General features: G+C 39.5%; 1 long non-coding RNA gene across 1 annotated transcript; it reads left to right on the plus strand.

Annotated features, from left to right (window-relative positions):
* The first annotated feature begins 284 nt into the window (after positions 1-284).
* Positions 285-2385, plus strand: LOC116556039. The gene is made up of 3 exons (XR_004270803.1): positions 285-397; positions 635-1254; positions 2099-2385. It is a non-coding gene; the product is annotated as an uncharacterized LOC116556039 (long non-coding RNA).
* Positions 2386-17217: the final 14832 nt, after the last annotated feature.

Below are 17217 nucleotides of genomic sequence, written 5' to 3' on the forward strand. Positions count from 1 at the left end.
AAAAACTTATCATACAACTGTCATTAATTTCTAGTCTTATTAGTTGTTTTTAGGTTCTTACCTACATTTTAAACCAACCCTGTTTATTCCTGTAAAACACTGAGTGATCTCTAGCTGCAGCTCGAAGGAGACAGAAAGGGATGGGTAATATAAAAATCTGGAACAGCCCTCCACCTCGCGGCTAGGTCAGCCGGCTCCGCCCGGCTGCCACCCAGGATGAACATCTTGGACTTTAACGTGAAGAAGCTAGCGGCCGACGCGGGCACCTTCCTCAGTCGCGCCGTGCAGGCAGACTGTTTGTCCATGAGTGGGCTCACCTCCGGTGGGGAGAATTTGATGAATACAATGAAGATCAGCCTTTCTACAGCGCTAAGCCAAAAAAAATTGAAGCAACAAGGTCCCTACAGCATATTTGCCACCAAAAGACCAGCAGGAGAGATGTCTAAGCAAGAGACCGGCGGCTTTAATACCAGCGGAGAACTTGACCATTGTGTTTCTCTGGAGGCCTCACTTAAATTTTCCCTCTAGAATTTCTTAAAAAAATAGATAATTACTTTGATTGGAGCCCTTACACTCTACTGCCAGGATAGAAAGTACATGGTGCACACAGAAGAATAAACATCTTGATATAAAGGTGTTCCACAGGCATCTCTGGTATAAATAGAGTTTATAAGTGTCAAGGAGGCAGCTGTCTTATTAGAATGTGCAGAGTTGATTCTACAACAAAACTATATGAAAAAGATTGTCAATTCTTTCCTGATAAAGTGCAAACAGAAGAAGCATCCATAATGTTTATGCAAAGTATTGATTCTGTTGTTGAATTCTATAATGAAAAAAACCATAATCAAGAAGCTCCAAGCCTACAAAACATAAAGTGCAATTTTAGAAGTACATGGGAGGTGATCAGCAATTCTGAGGGTTTTAAAAACACAACACTCATGGTGACACCACCTTCTCCACCTGTCTTCTCATTGCTGACGATCAAAGAATTGTGTGCTTACTTCTTCATAAGTCTGTAAGCATGGCGAGCTATAACCGCCTGAATCGAATGAATCAAGCAGCAATACAATTCCTGCTGCAGACTGTTGAAAATGGATCCTGGGTGGGGATGGTTCACTTTGATAGTACTGCCACTATTATAAATAAGCTAATCCAAATAATAAGCAGCCATGAAAGAAATACACTCTGGAAAAGTTACCTACATATGCTCAGGGAGGAAATTCCATCTGCTCTGGAATTAAATCTGCATTTCTGGTGAAAATCTTACTGCAAATATATTTTGTTTTTTGTTTCTTTTCAGGAGATTGTCATGTTAAGTGCTGCTGCACATGCTTGCTGCCTAATTTTAACATAAGTAATCCTAAGAAGCACAGGACTAAGTATATAGAAAAAAATTCTCTTGATGTTTTAATGGATCAGTCAATCAATGAACAACCCATGGGTGAATAAGCAACTATAAATTTGCCACTCACTTATAAGCCAAGGAAGTCAGGGACTTTGCTGTCTTGTTACCATGCAGTAGTCAGTGCTTGAAAAATGTTAGTTAAATAAGTGTGCTTAGATGCAAAAGCCATCAATTTTGGGGCAGCGACACAGATGACATAGTATGATTCCACTTTAAGCTAGTTCTCATTTGAGCTTCTGTAACATTCCGCTAGGGCAAACTATTTATTGTACCTCCTAAAGCAGATGTAGCAGGACTGTGAGTCATATTTAGGGTAAGACATATGAGTTAGAACATAAACTTTGACATCAGAGTACTGGATGTGCTACTTACTAACTGTGTAATCTTAGGCTAACACTTCAGTCTCTTTGGACTCTCAATGCCTTTTCTATACAGTATAAGAAATAGGAATGCCTACCTCATAGAATAATTATAAGGATTATGTGAAATGATACATTTACATACTTAGAACAATATTTACTATATTATATAGTAAATATATAGTTCAAATATATGTAATGTATAATAATTTATCGTAAGTATATAATTATTTATAATAGTTAAATATATGTATAATTATCATGAACATTATTTTTAGCCAAATGGTCATCTTGAGCCCACAAATAATATCAATTATGTCATTTTACTATTAAGAAATCTTCACTGTCTAAAGGGACAGATTCAAGATGGCCAATTAGGAGTAGCTCAGGATTGCAGCTCCCAGCGAAAGTGCGGAGGGTGAGTGGATGCCGCATTTCCAGATGGATTTTTATTGCCCACAGACCAGGAGATTCCCAGGTGGAGGAGCCCCACAGGTTGCCAGCGCGGCTGTCTTGGCCGGCGCACCTATTTTGGCCAGCGCGGCTGTTTAGGCGCTGCGGTTCTCCGCACAAAATAGACAGGTTCGGGCGCTGTTTTAGCTGGCGATTGGAGCTCCTAGGAGACAGAGTGGCCATTCAACTCATGGAAAAGGAGACTAAAACAGGGACTCAGGCCAGGAGATTCCCAGGCAAAAAAGTGCCACGAATCTCAGTGCAGCTGTGTCAGCTGGCGCAGCGGGTCACTGCATGGGAAATCACACCGATCAAACTGCTATTAACAATTGCTATAAAGAGAATAAAATACCTAGGAATACAACTAACAAGGAACATAAAGGACCTCTTCAAGGAGAACTACAAACCACTGCTCAACGAAGTAAGAGAGGACACAAACAGATGGAGAAACATTCCACATTCATGGTTAGGAAGAATCAATATCGTGAAAACGGCCATACTGCCCAAAGTAATTTACAGATTCAATGCTATCCCCATCAAGCTACCAATGACCTTCATCACAGAACTGGAAAATATCACCTTAAACTTCATATGGAACCAAAAGAGAGCCCACATAGCCAAGTCAATTCTAAGCAAAAAAGAACAAATCCGGAGGCATCACACTACCGGACTTCAAACTATACTACAAGGCTACAGTAATCAAAACAGCATGGTACTGGTACCAAAACAGGGACACAAACCAATGGAACACAACAGAAGCCCCAGAAGAAGCACTACACATCTACAACCATCTGATCTTTGACAAACCTGGCAAAAACAAGCAATGGGGAAAGGGCTCCATGTTTAATAAATGGTGATGGGAAAACTGGCTAGCCATGTGCAGAAAGCAGAAACTGGACCCCTTCCTGACACCTTACACTAAAATCAACTCCAGATGGATTAAAGACTTAAACATAAGACCTAACACCATAAAAACCCTAGAAGAAAACCTAGGCAAAACTATTCAGGACATAGGCATAGGCAAGGACCTCATGACCAAAACACCAAAAGCATTGGCAACAAAAGCCAAAATACACAAATGGGACCTAATTAAACTCCACAGTTTCTACACAGTGAAAGAAACAGTCATTAGAGTGAATCGGCAACCAACAGAATGGGAAAAAATTTTTGCAATCTACCCATCTGACAAAGGTCTAATATCCAGAATCTACAAAGATCTAAAACAGATTTACAAGAAAAAAACAAGCCCATTCAAAAGTGGGCGAAGGATATGAACAGACACTTTACAAAAGAAGACATACAAGAGGACAACAAACATATGAAAAAATGCTCATCATCACTGGTTATTAGAGAAATGCAGATCAAAACTACATTGAAATACTATCTCACACCAGTTAGAATGGCGATCATTAAAAAATCGGGAGACAACAGACGCTGGAGAGGATGTGGAAAAATAGGAACACTTTTACACTGTTGGTGGTAGTGTAAATTAGTTCAACCATTGTGGAAGACAGTGTGGCAAGGACCTAGAAATAGAAATTCCATTTGACCCAGCAATCCCATTACTGGGTATATATCCAAAGGATTATAAATCGTTCTACTATAAGGACACATGCACACAAATGTTCATTGTGGCACTGTTTACAATACCAAAGACCTGGAACCAACCCAAATGCCTATCGATGATAGACTGGACAGGGAAAAATGTGGCACATATACACCATGTAATACTATGCAGCCATAAAAAACAATGAGTTCATGTCCTTTGTAGGGACATGGATGAAATTGGAAACCATCATTCTCAGCAAAATGACACAAGAACAGAAAATCAAACACCGTATGTTCTCACTCATAAGTGGGTGTTGAACAATGAGAACACATGGACAAAGGGAGGGGAGCATCACACACTGGGGTCTGTTGGGGGGGAATAGGGGAAGGACAGCGGGGTGTGGGGAGATGGGGAGAGATAACATGGGGAGAAATGCCAGATATAGGTGATGGGGAGAAAGGCAGCAAATCACACTGCCATGTGTGTACTTATGCAACAACCCTGCATGTTCTTCACATGTACACCAAAACCTAAAATGCAATTAAAAAAAAAATAAATATTCACTGTCACTTCACAGTCAAAAAAAAAAAAAATCTGGAACAATGTTCCAGTTCTGAGCAATTATCCTACAAATCCTGCCAGGTAATAAGAATAAATAGATTACCCATAACCCAAAGGTTTCCTTTTTGGAAAGGTAAGACCAAGACAGCCAACCAAAGCCAAGTCCATGCACCCAAATCTTAACAGGCATAACTATAGCCACCAGTTATCAGGGCATGTCAGCAGCCTTGGGATTTTTTTAAGCTGTCCTTACCCACCTTATTTCATTTTAATACATGTCCTCTAATAACCCAAATTGTTTCTTTTTGCCTAGAGGCTATCAGCCTCCAAATGGTAATGCAAATGGAACCATGCATAAATGCCCCTTTCTTCTGAGGATCCTTAAACCAGCCCTGGGAGGAATCCCAGCTGCTGTTTCCCACATAATGCCCCTCTTTAGTGTGAAGTAGCCAGAAAGATCAACACCCAATCTCCCTAACAGCAGTTAGGGTTTCCGCTCCTGACATGGGGGATGAGGAAGAAGGAAAGGAAAAATTAGTTGGGTAAAAAACTAACAGACTAGTCCTTGGAGAAGCTGCCTGTCTGAAAACTTGTGAAGCTGCCTGACTGAAAAATCACAGCTACAGGCAAAAATAGAGCAGCCTGGACAAAATTCAGACTGCAGCTGTACAGATAAGCCACAGATAAAGAGGCAAGGCAGGCAAAGTCCAGCACGAAGGCTGTTTGTTCTATGTATGATTAGCGAGCTCCCAGGAAAAAGTTTCCTTCCCTTTTCAGACATGTACGTGGTGGACTCCGTGGGAACTTGCACAGGGAAGAAGGGGGTTTACTTAAAAAAACCCACACTTAACAAAACAAAAATCTTTACTTTGTGCTTGTCTCAAGACATACTCACAGCTACATAAGTAAGGGAGAGTTATGCAGTTTTATGGATAAGAAAAGTTACTCAAACAGTTACAGAGATAAGAGCAGTTTCTTATAAAAGCTTTTAAATTCAACTGTAACCCAGCAACCATCTGGGACCCCTCTTTTCAGTGGAGAGCTTTCTTCTTTCGCTTATTATATTTTGGCTCCAACCTCACCCTTTGTGTCCACGTTCCTTAATTTTGTTGGTTGTGAGACCACGAGCTCAGATAATACCTTAGACCATGAGATAAATGACCCTGACCTGTTTCAGGAGGATGGGTGTGCACCCCATTACCCTGGCTCCCACCAGTGGAGTGGGACTTGCCCATGGACTGTGTCCCACAATCTTCCTGGGCAAGATGTGTCAGCCAGCAGTCTGACTGTATGCCAAGCACCTGAGACCTGCTTTGTGGCCAAGGCATGACTTCTGGGACCACTTTCCAGAATTTGCCCATCACCTACTCCTGATGATGCTACCCCTAAGTCCCAGAGGGACCACGTGGCTGTGACTTTTCTGAGAATCAGCCCTGCTAGTGGAGATAACTGCCACTAAAAACACCATCCCTTCACTTAACGCCATGGATATAACTATTAATCTCAGGTGCCTTCATCAGCAGGAGCACTCTAAGCAATTTATTAAAAGTGAAACATAATTGTACAAGCAGTTAATCAACAGGGCATGATTAACAAAGCAACCTTCCCCTCCCCGCACCCAGCAAATTTGTGAAACTCCCTTTTTCTTTCAGCTTGATCAAGTATTCCAAATTTAGAATGCTTGAAGTGGCCCACAGAAAAAGAAAAAGGCCACATAAGTTCCCTCTCACTTTTGGTAAATAGCAGCATATAAATAAAATAAAAGAAATACTGAAATAGATACCGTCTTGTGCAGCATTAAAAAATCAAAATAAAAATAATGTGAGCAAAAAATGGGTTTCTAGTATATAGCATGTAATTGTTTAGTACATTTATAACTAATATCAAGATTATCAATATGCCTGGGTTACAATGTGCCATCTTGATGTTTGTTTTCTATCCATCACATTTGTTCCTTTGTCCTTTTTTTTTATCTTCTCCTTTCCATTTTCTCTCAGGTAAGTTTCTGACCCTACCCACCTGTTTTTAATCTCTTCAGCCCCCATGGGAATACTTGTTACTAATGGAACTTAATAGGTTGAGTTCTGTTCTCTTCGAAACAAAATTTAGCAGAAGGTTTACAGTGATTTCCTATATTCCCCTGCACCCACACATGCATGGCCTCCCCATGACCAGTATCGCCTCCCAGAATGGCCTATTTGTTGCAACTGACGAACCTACACTGACACATCATTTTCACCCAAAGTCCATAGTTGACATTAGGGTTCACTATTGGTGCTGTACATTTTATGGGTTTGGACACATGTATAGTGACATGCATCCACTCTTTAGTGACACGCATCCACTCTTACAGTGTCATATAGAGTAGTTTCACTGCCCTAAAAATCCTGTGTTCCACCTTCATCTTTCCCTCCACTCTAACCATTGGCAACCATTAATCTTTTTCCTGTCTCAATAGTTTTGCCTTTTCCGGAATGTCCTATAGTTGGAATCACACAGTATGTAGGCTTCTCAGACTGGCTTCTTCCACTTAGTAATGTGCATTTAAATTTCCTTTGTGTCTCTTCATGGCTTGATAGTTCATTTCATTTTAGTGCTGAATGATATCCTTTTGTCTGGATGTATCATGGTTTATTTATGCATTCAACTACTAAAGGTCATCTTGGTTTCTTCTAATATTTGGCAGTTAAGAATAAAATTAGGTTCTATAAGCATCCATGTGTAGGCAACTGTGTGGACATAAGTTTTCAAGTCCTTTGGGTAAATATCGAGGAGTGTGCTGGTTGGATTGTATGGTAAGGGTACGTTTAGTTTTGTAAGAAACCTCCAAAGTGTCTTCCAAAGTAGCTGTACCATTTTGCATTCCCACCACCAATGAGAGTTCTTGTTGCTTCACGTCCTCACTAGTGTTTGGTGTTGTCAGTATTCTGCATTTTGGGCATTCTAATTAGTATTAGTAGTATCTCATCATTTTAATTTGCATTTCCATGGTAATACATGATGTGGAATGTCTTTTCATATACTCGTTCGCTTCTGTGTATCGTCTTTGGTTAGGTTGTGTGAAGCTTGCTGGCCCATTTAAAAAATTAGGTTGCTTGTTATCTTATTTTTGAGTTTTAAAGAATTCTTTTTTATTGGGGATAACAGTCCTTTATCAGTTATGTCTTTTGCAAATATTTTCTCTCAGTCAAAGGCTTGTCTTTTCATTGTCTTGACTGTGTCCTTTTCAGAGCAGAAGTTTTTACTTTTAATGAAGTCCACCTTATCAATTCCTTCTTTCATAGATCATGACTTTGGTGTCACAACTAAAAAGTTATTGCTAAACCCAAGGCCATCTAGATTTTGTCCTATTATCTTCTAGGAGTGTTATAGTTCTGTGTTTTATATTTAGGTCTGTGATTCATTTTGAGCTAATTTTTGTGAAGGGTGTAAGGTGTGTGTCTGGATTCTTTTTTTTTTTTTAACATGTGGATGTCTATTTGTTACAACACCATTTCTTGAAAATTCTATTTTTCTGCATTATATTGCCTTTGTTCTGTGACAAAGCTCAGTTGACTATATGTGGATCAATTTCTGGACTCTATTCTGTTCCATTGATCTCTTGGTCTGTTCTTTTGCAAATACCGCACTGTGTTACTCATTACACATTTAGAGTAAGTCTTGGAGTCAGGTATGTTGATCCTCCAACTTTGTTCTTGTCTTTCAATATTGAATTGGCTATTAAGGGTGTTTTGCCTTTGCATGTAAAATTTAGAATACTCTGTTGATATCTATGAAATAAACTTGCTGGGATTTTGATTGGGATTACATTGAATCTATAGATCAAGATGGGAAGGACAGACATCCTAAAAATATTGAGTCCTATTCATGAACATGAACTATCTATCCGTTTATTTAGTTTTCTTTCATCAGGGTTTTATAGTTTGCCTTACATAGGTCTTGTGCATATTATGTTAAATTCATAACTAAATATTTTATTTTACAGGGTGCTAATGTAAACAGTATTATGTTTTTTAGAATATATGCTGCCAAAGTGAGCACATAAATGGTATTATGTTTTTAATTTCAGTTTCTACTTTTCATTGTTGATGTAAAGAAAAGTGATTAACTTTTGTATATTTAACTTGCATCCTGCACCCTTGGTATAATCACTTATTTCAGAAGTTTTTTTCTTGGTTATTTTATATTATTTTATATTCTCTGTATAGGTAATCATGCCATCTGCAAACAAATACAGTTTTTTTTTCTTCCCAGTCGTACACATTTTATTTCCTTTTCTCATTTTATTTTATTAACTAGAATTCCCAATACAATGTTGAAAGACAGTGATGAGAGAGAACACCCTTACCTTGTTCCTGATCTTAGTGGGAAAGCTTCATGATTCTCACCATTAAGTAGATATTAGCTGTAGGTTTTAAATAGATATTTTTGGCAAGTAGAGGACGATTCCCCTCTATTCCTAGTTTACTGAGAGTTTTTTAAAAAAATCGTTAATGGGTGTAGGATTTTGTCAAATGCTTTTTCTGCACCTGTTGAAATGATCATGTGATATTTCTTCCTCAGCCCTTTGATGTGATGATTACCTAATTGATTTTTGTATGTTGAACCAGGCTTGCATAAGGATAAGTACCAGTTGTTTTGGTGGATAATTGTTTTTATATGTTGTTGGGTTTGATTTGCTAATATTTTGGGGGAGATTTTTGCAGCTATGTTCATCAGAGATATTGGTAGACAGTTTTCCTGTAAAGTCTGTCTGATTTTGGTGTTAGGATGATGCTAGCCTTGTAGAATGAGCTAGTAATTGTTCCTTCTGTGTCTATCTTCTGAAATGAGTAAAATTTGTTCCTTAAACGTTTGGTAGAATTTACCAGTGAACCAATCTGGCCTGGTGCTTTTTGTTTTGGGAGAAAATCATTTACTTTGTAATTACTGATAGTCTCTTCTGTAAATAGTGTAATAGTGTTGAAAAAACTGGATATCCACATGCAGAAGAATGAAATTAGACCCTCATACTGCATACAAGAAGCAATTCAAAATGGATTAAATTCAAAAGACTTAACTGTAAGACCTTAAGCTATAAAACTACTAGAAGAAAACAGAGGACCAGCTATGGTGGCTTGTGCCTGTAATCCCAGCACTTTGGGAGGCTGAGGGGGGGGATCCCCTGAGGTCAGGAGTATGAGATTAGCCTGGCCAACATGGTGAAACCCCATCTCCACTAAAAATACAAAAATTCGCCAGGCATGGTGGCGCAGGCCTTTAATCCAAGCTACTTGGGAGGCTGAGGGAGGAAAATCTCTTGAACCTGGGAGGCGGAAGTTGCAGTGAGCTGAGATCCTGCTGCTCTGCTCTAGCCTGGGCAGTAGAGCAAGGCTTCATCTAAAAAAAAGACAGAAAACAGAAAAATCTTCCTGACAGTGGTCTGAGCAATTATTTTTTGGCCTTGACACCAAAAATGCAGGCAAAAAAGCAAACACAGAAAATTGGGATTGCATTAAACTAAAACGCTTCTGCATGGCAAAGAAAACCATCAACAGAGTAAAAAGGCAATTGTGGAATGGGAGAAAATATTTTCAAACCTTGTATGTTTTAAGGGATTAATATCCAAAATATATAAGGATTTTTTTCTTTAGCTTTGACTTCTTCAGTTTACAAATTATATGCCTAGGTATTGTTTTTGGGGGGCATTTATCCTGCTTAGTGTTCTCTTAGATTCTTGAATCTATGGTTTGATGTCTGACGTTAATTTGGAGAAATCCTCTGTCATTATTTTTTCAAATACTTTTTCTGTTCCTTTCCGTTTTTTTTTGTTTTTTTGTTTGTTTAAATTTCTGGTATTTCTAGCACAGATATGTTATGCCTTCTGTAGTTGTCCTACAGTTCTTGGATATTTTCTCCTTTTCCGGCATTTTTTTTTCTGTTTGCCCTTCAGTTACAGAGATTTTTTATTGAGATACTCTCAGGCTCTGAGATTCTTTCCTAAGCCCTGTCCAGTCTATTGATTAGCCTGTCATAGCTGTCCTTTAGTTCCGTTACCGCGTTTTTGACCTCTGGCATTTCTTTCTGGTTCTTTCATAGGATTTCCATCTCTCTGCTTCTATGGTCCATTAGTTTTTGCATGCCGTTTACTAGAGCCCTTCACATATGTACCATGGTTGCTTTAAATTACTGGTAGGGTAATTCCAGCATCCCTGCCTTGTCTGAGTCTGGTTCTGATGCTTACTTCATTTTTTCTAGTGCGTTTTTTGCCTTTTGGTATGTCTTTCCTTTTTTTTGTTGGTGGTGGTTGGTGGGGGGGATGGGGACGGAGTTTCACTCTTGTTGCCCAGGCTGGAGTGCAGGATCTCGGCCCACTGCAACCTCTGCCTCGCAGGTTCAAGTGATTCTCCTGCCTCAGCCTACTGAGTAGCTGGGATTACAGGCGTGCACCACCATGCCCAGCTAATTTTTGTATTTTTAGTAGAAACAGGGTTTCATTATGTTGGCCAGGCTGGTCTCGACCTCCTGACGTCAAGTGATTCACCCGTCTTGGCCTCCCAAAGTGGTGCTGGGATTACAGGTGTGAGCCACCACGCCTGGCCTCGTTTTTTTTTTTTTTTTTTTTTTGATAGCTGGGTATAATGCACTGAGCAAAGAGAACTGCTGTAAGTAAGCCTTTAAGTGTTGGGAAAGAGAAGCATTCCATGGTCTTATGGTTAGGTCTCAGTCTTCTAGTACACATGTGCCTCTGTGCTCTTAATGTTCACATTTACTTCTCAGTCCTACACACTTCCATGGTAAGGGATGGGCATGGAGCTGGAGTTGAGTATTTCCTTTCTCCTATAGGAAAGTCTAGAGGGGGCTGGAGTTGGGTGTTTTCCTTCCCCACTGTCAGTTATACTCTGATAAACCTTAGCTGCTTGACTCCAGTTAAATAATTTTTCGCTCCGCAGTCCTTGTTAAAATAAAATTATGATCTGATGTATTTGAAAATGGATCCTTTTCTTTTCCCCCGGCCAGAAGCATGAGGGGAATTTTCTCTGATATTTACTGTGAAAACTGGTTGAGCTCTGGGAGGTAAAACTCACAAATGTGGGAGCCCCTTGATAACTGTCTCCCCAGAGTTGTCACCTCCAGACCTGTCCACACGGAGGCTCCAGCAGTTCATCAGTTACTGCTTAGGTTTCCCTTCTGCAGCTGTGGTTCCTGTGGTGCTTTCTACTAGTGGGTTTCAGTTTTTAAGTTGTGATTCTCTGTACTTGCCTGTCAGTCTTTCCAATTTTGGTGACAGTGGTTTGCCTTGTGACCTCATTTGTTTTATGCGTCTAAGAAGAGTTGTTGATTTTGAAGTTTGTCCAGCTTTTTACTTACTGTTAGGATGGATTGGCAACTTCCAAGCTTCTTATTATTGGACCAGATTCTAAAAGTTCAATTATCCTTTAAATAGATTTTTAAGATGAAAAAGTCTTTTATTTTTACTGTCTTTTGTGCACTTTATTTCTTTTGGATCCAAGTATCCATGTGGTAATATATTGCTTCTGCCTGAGGACTTCCTGTAACAATTCTGTATTTCTGATCTGCTGGCTGTGAATTCATCTTTTCTATTTTGCAGAAATCTTTATCTTGTTTTCATTGTTGAAAGATATTTTCACTGAATACTGTAGGTTGAATTTTGTCCCACAAAATTCTTAGATTGAAATCCTAATCCTGGGTACCTCAGAATCTGAGCTGATTTGGAAATAGGATGATTGCAAACGTGATTATTTATGTTTTTTTCCCATTTATTTATTTTATTGCATTTTAGGTTTTGGGGTACATGTGAAGAACATGCAAAATTGTTGCATAGGTACACACGTGGCAGTGTGATTTGCTGCCTTCCTCCCCATCACCTACATCTGGCATTTCTCCCCTTGCTATCTCTCCCCAGCTCCCCACCCCCCCACCATCCCTCCCCTATTTCCCCCCAACTGACCACAGTGTGTAGTGTTCCCCTCCCTGTGTCCATGTGTTCTCATTGTTCAACACCCACCTATGAGTGAGAACATGCGGTGTTTGGTCTTCTGCTCTTCTGTCAGTTTGCTAGAATGATGGTTTCCAGGTTCATCCATGTCCCTACAAAGGACCCAAACTCATCGTTTTTGATGGCTGCATAATATTCCATAGTGTATATGTGCCACATTTTCCCTATCCAGTCTATTGTCGATGGGCATTTGGGTTGGTTCCAGGTCTTTGCTATTGTAAACAGTGCTGCAATGGACATTCATGTGCACGTGTCCTTATAGTAGAACGATTTGTAATCCTTCGGATATATACCCAGTAATGGGATTGCTGGGTCAAATGGAATTTCTATTTCTAGGTCCTTGAGGAATCGCCACACTGTCTTCCACAATGGTTGAACTAATTTACACTCCCACCAACAGTGCAAAAGTGTTCCTATTTCTCCACATCCTCTCCTGCATCTGTTGTCTCCAGATTTTTTAATGATCGCCATTCTAACTGGCGTGAGATGGTATCTCAATGTCGTTTTGATTTGCATTTCTCTAATGACCAGTGATGATGAGCATTTTTTCATGTGTTTGTTGGCCTCATGTATGTCTTCTTTTGTAAAGTGTCTGTTCATATCCTTTGCCCATTTCTGAATGGGCTTGTTAGTTTTTTTCTTGTAAATCTGTTTTAGTTCTTTGTAAATTCTGGATATCAGCCCTTTGTCAGATGGGTAAACTGCAAAAATTTTTTCCCATTCTGTTGGTTGCTGATTCACTCTAATGACTGTTTCTTTTGCCGTGCAGAAGCTGTGGAGTTTGATTATATCCCATTTATCTATTTTGGCTTTTGTTGTCAATGCTTTTGGTGTTTTGGTCATGAAGTCCTTGCCTACACCTATGTCCTGAATGGTTTTGCCTAGATTTTCTTCTAGGGTTTTTACGGTGTTAGGTCTTATGTTTAAGTCTTTAATCCATCTGGAGTTAATTTTAGTGTAAGGTGTCAGTAAGGGGTCCAGTTTCTGCTTTCTGCACATGGCTAGCCAGCTTTCCCAACACCATTTATTAAACAGGGAATCCTTTCCCCATTGCTTGTTTTTGTCTGGTTTGTCAAAGATCAGATGGTTGTAGATATATTGCGTTTCATCTGAGACCTCTGTTCTGTTCCATTGGTCTATATCTCTGTTTTGGTACCAGCACCATGCTGTTTTGATTACTGTAGCCTTGTAGTATAGTTTGAAGTCCGGTAGTGTGATACCTCCCGCTTTGTTCTTTTTGCTTAGAATTGACTTGGCTATGCTTGCTCTCTTTTGGTTCCATATGAAGTTTAAGGTGGTTTTATCCAGTTCTGCGAAGAAGGTCATTGGTAGCTTGATGGGGATAGCATTGAATCTGTAAATTACTTTGGGCAGTATGGCCATTTTCACGATATTGATTCTTCCTAACCATGAACATGGAATGTTTCTCCATCTGTTTGTGTCCTCTCTTATTTCGTTGAGCAGTGGCTTGTAGTTCTCCTTGAAGAGGTCCTTTACGTTCCTTGTTAGTTGTATTCCTAGGTATTTTATTCTCTTTGTGGCAATTGTGAACGGACGTTTGTTCTTGATTTGGCTCTCTTTAAGTCTATTATTGGTGTATAGGAATGCATGTGATTTTTGCACATTGATTTTGTATCCTGAGACTTTGCTGAACTTGCTTATCAGTTTCAGGAGATTTTGGGCTGAGACGATGGGGTCTTCTAGATATACAACCATGTCGTCTGCAAATAGAGACAATTTGACTTCCTCCTTTCCTATTTGAATGCCCTTTATTTCTTTTTCTTGCCTGATTGCTCTGGCTAGAACTTCTAATACTATATTGAATAGCAGTGGTGAGAGAGGGCATACTTGTCTGGTGCCACATTTCAAGGGGAATGCTTCCAGTTTTTGCCCATTCAGTATGATATTGGCTGTTGGTTTGTCATAAATAGCTTTTATTATTTTGAGATATGTTCCATCAATACCTAGCTTATTAAGGGTTTTTAGCATAAAGGGCTGTTGAATTTTGTCAAAGGCCTTCTCTGCATCAATTGAGATAATCATGTGGTTTTTGTCTTTGGTTCTGTTTATGTGGTGAATTATGTTTATAGACCTGCGTATGTTGAACCAGCCTTGCATCCCCGGGATGAATCCTACTTGATCATGGTGGATAAGCTTTTTGATGTGCTGTTGCAATCGGCTTGTCAGTATTTTATTGAAGATTTTTGCATCTATGTTCATCATGGATATTGGCCTGAAGTTTTCTTTTCTTGTTGAGTCTCTGCCGGGTTTTGGAATCAGTATGATGTTGGTCTCATAAAATGATTTGGGAAGAATTCCCTCTTTTTGTATTGTTTGGAATAGTTTCAGAAGGAATGGTACCAGCTCCTCTTTGTATGTCTGGTAGAATTCGGCTGTGAACCTGTCTGGACCTGGGCTTTTTTTGGGTGGTAAGCTCTTAATTGCTGCCTCAACTTCAGACCTTGTTATGGGTCTGTTCAAGGTTTCGGCTTCTTCCTGGTTTAGGCTTGGGAGGAGGCAAGTGTCCAGGAATTTATCTATTTCTTCCAGGTTTATTAGTTTATGTGCATAGAGTTGTTTGTAATAATCTCTGATGATGGTTTGGATTTCTGTGGAATCTGTGGTGATATCCCCTTTATCGTTTTTTATTGCATCAATTTGGTTATTCTCTCTTTTCATTTTTATTAATCTGGCTAGTGGTCTGTCTATTTTGTTGATGTTTTCAAAAAACCAGCTCCTGGATTTATTGATTTTTTGAAGAGTTTTTTGTGTCTCTATCTACTTCAGTTCTGCTCTGATCTTAGCTATTTCTTGTCTTCTGCTAGACTTTGAGGTTTTCTGATCTTGCTCCTCTAGCTCTTTCAGTTTTGACAATAGGGTGTCAATTTTTGATCTCTCCTTGCTTCTCATGTGGGCACTTATTGCTATGTATTTTCTTCTAGAGACTGCTTTAAATGTGTCCCAGAGATTCTGGTATGTTGTGTCCTCATTCTCGTTGGTTTTGAAGAACATCTTTATTTCTGTCTTCATTTCATTGTTTATCCAGTCAACATTCAAGAGCAAGTTGTTCAGTTTCCATGAAGCTGTGCGGTTCTGGGTTAGTTTTTGAATTCTGAGTTCTAACTTGATTGCATTGTGGTCTGAGAGACCATTTGTTACGATTTCCGTTCTTTTGCATTTGCTGAGGAGTGATTTACTCCCAATTATGTGGTCAATTTTAGAGTAGGTGTGATGTGGTGCTGAGAAGAATGTATATTCTGTGGATTTGAGGTGGAGAGTACTGTAAATGTCTATTAGGTTTGCTTGGTCCAGGTCTGAGTTCAAGTCCTGGATATCCTTGTTAATTTTCTGTCTGGTTGATCTGTGTAATATTGACAATGGGGTGTTAAAGTCTCCCACTATTATTGTGTGGGAGTCTAAGTCTCTTTGTAAGTCATTAAGAACTTGCCTTATGTATCTGGGTGCTCCTGTATTGGGTGCGTATATATTTAGGATCGTTAGCTCTTCTTGTTGCACTGATCCTTTTACCATTATGTAATGTCCCTCTTTGTCTCTTATGATATTTGTTGCTTTAAAGTCTAATTTATCAGAGATGAGAATTGCAACCCCTACTTTTTTTTGCTCTCCATTTGCTTGGTAAATCTTCCTTCATCCCTTTATTTTGAGCCTTTGTGTATCCTTGCATGTGAGATGAGTTTCCTGGATACAGCACACCGATGGGTTTTGGCTTTTTATCCAATTTGCCAGTCTGTGTCTTTTGATTGGGGCATTTAGTCCGTTTACATTTAGGATTAATATTGTTATGTGCGAATTTGATACTGCCATTTTGGTGCTAGCTGGGTGTTTTTCCCTTTAGTTGAGCTGGTACTTGTTGTTCCTTTATATGTGTAGAGCCTCTTTCAGGAGCTCTTGTAGAGCTGGCCTGGTGGTGACGAAATCTCTGAGTACTTGCATGTTCCCAAAGGATTTTATTTTTCCTTTACTTATGAAGCTTAGTTTGGCTGGATAGGAGATTCTGGGTTGAAAGTTCTTTTCTTTAAGGATGTTGAATATTGGCCCCCACTCTCTTCTGGCTTGTAGGGTTTCTGCTGAGAGATCTGCTGTGAGTCTGATGGGCTTCCCTTTGTGGGTAACCCGATCTTTCTCTCTGGCTGCGCTTAGTATTTTCTCCTTCATTTCAACCCTGGTGAATCTGACGATTATGTGCCTTGAGGTTGCTCTTCTTGACGAATATCTTTGTGGTGTTCTCTGTATTTCCTGGACTTGAATGTTTGCCTGCCTTGCTAGGTTGGGGAAGTTTTCCTGGATAATATCCTGAAGAGTATTTTCCAGCTTGGATTCATTCTCTTCGTCGCATTTGGGTACGCCTATCAAACGTAGATTAGGTCTTTTCACATAGTCCCACATTTCTTAGAGATTTTGTTCATTCCTTTTTACCCTTTTTTCTCCAGTCTTGCCTTCCCATTTTATTTCATTGAGCTGATCTTTGACCTCTGATATCCTTTCTTCTGCTTGGTCAATTCGGCTGTTGATACTTGTGCATGCTTTGCGAAGTTCTCGTGTTGCGTTTTTCAGCTCCATCAATTCACTTATATTCCTTTCTATTTTGTCCATTCTTGTTAGCATTTCGTCAAATCTTTTTTCAAGGTTCTTAGTTTCTTTGCATTTGGTTAGAACATGTTCTTTAAGTTCACAGAAGTTTTTTACTACCCACCTTCTGAAGTCTGATTCTGTCATTTCATCACACTCGGTCTCCCTCCAACCTTGCTCCCTTGCTGGTGAGGAGTTGTGATCCCTTGTAGGAGGAGAGGTGTTCTGGTTTCGGGTGTTTTCATCCTTTTTGCGCTGGTTTCTTCCCATCTTTAAGGATTTATCCACCTGTCGACTTTGT

The sequence above is a fragment of the Sapajus apella genome, unplaced genomic scaffold, assembly GCF_009761245.1.
Source record: "Sapajus apella isolate SASKATOON/1434 unplaced genomic scaffold, GSC_monkey_1.0 scaffold16, whole genome shotgun sequence".
Lineage (NCBI taxonomy): Eukaryota > Metazoa > Chordata > Mammalia > Primates > Cebidae > Sapajus > Sapajus apella.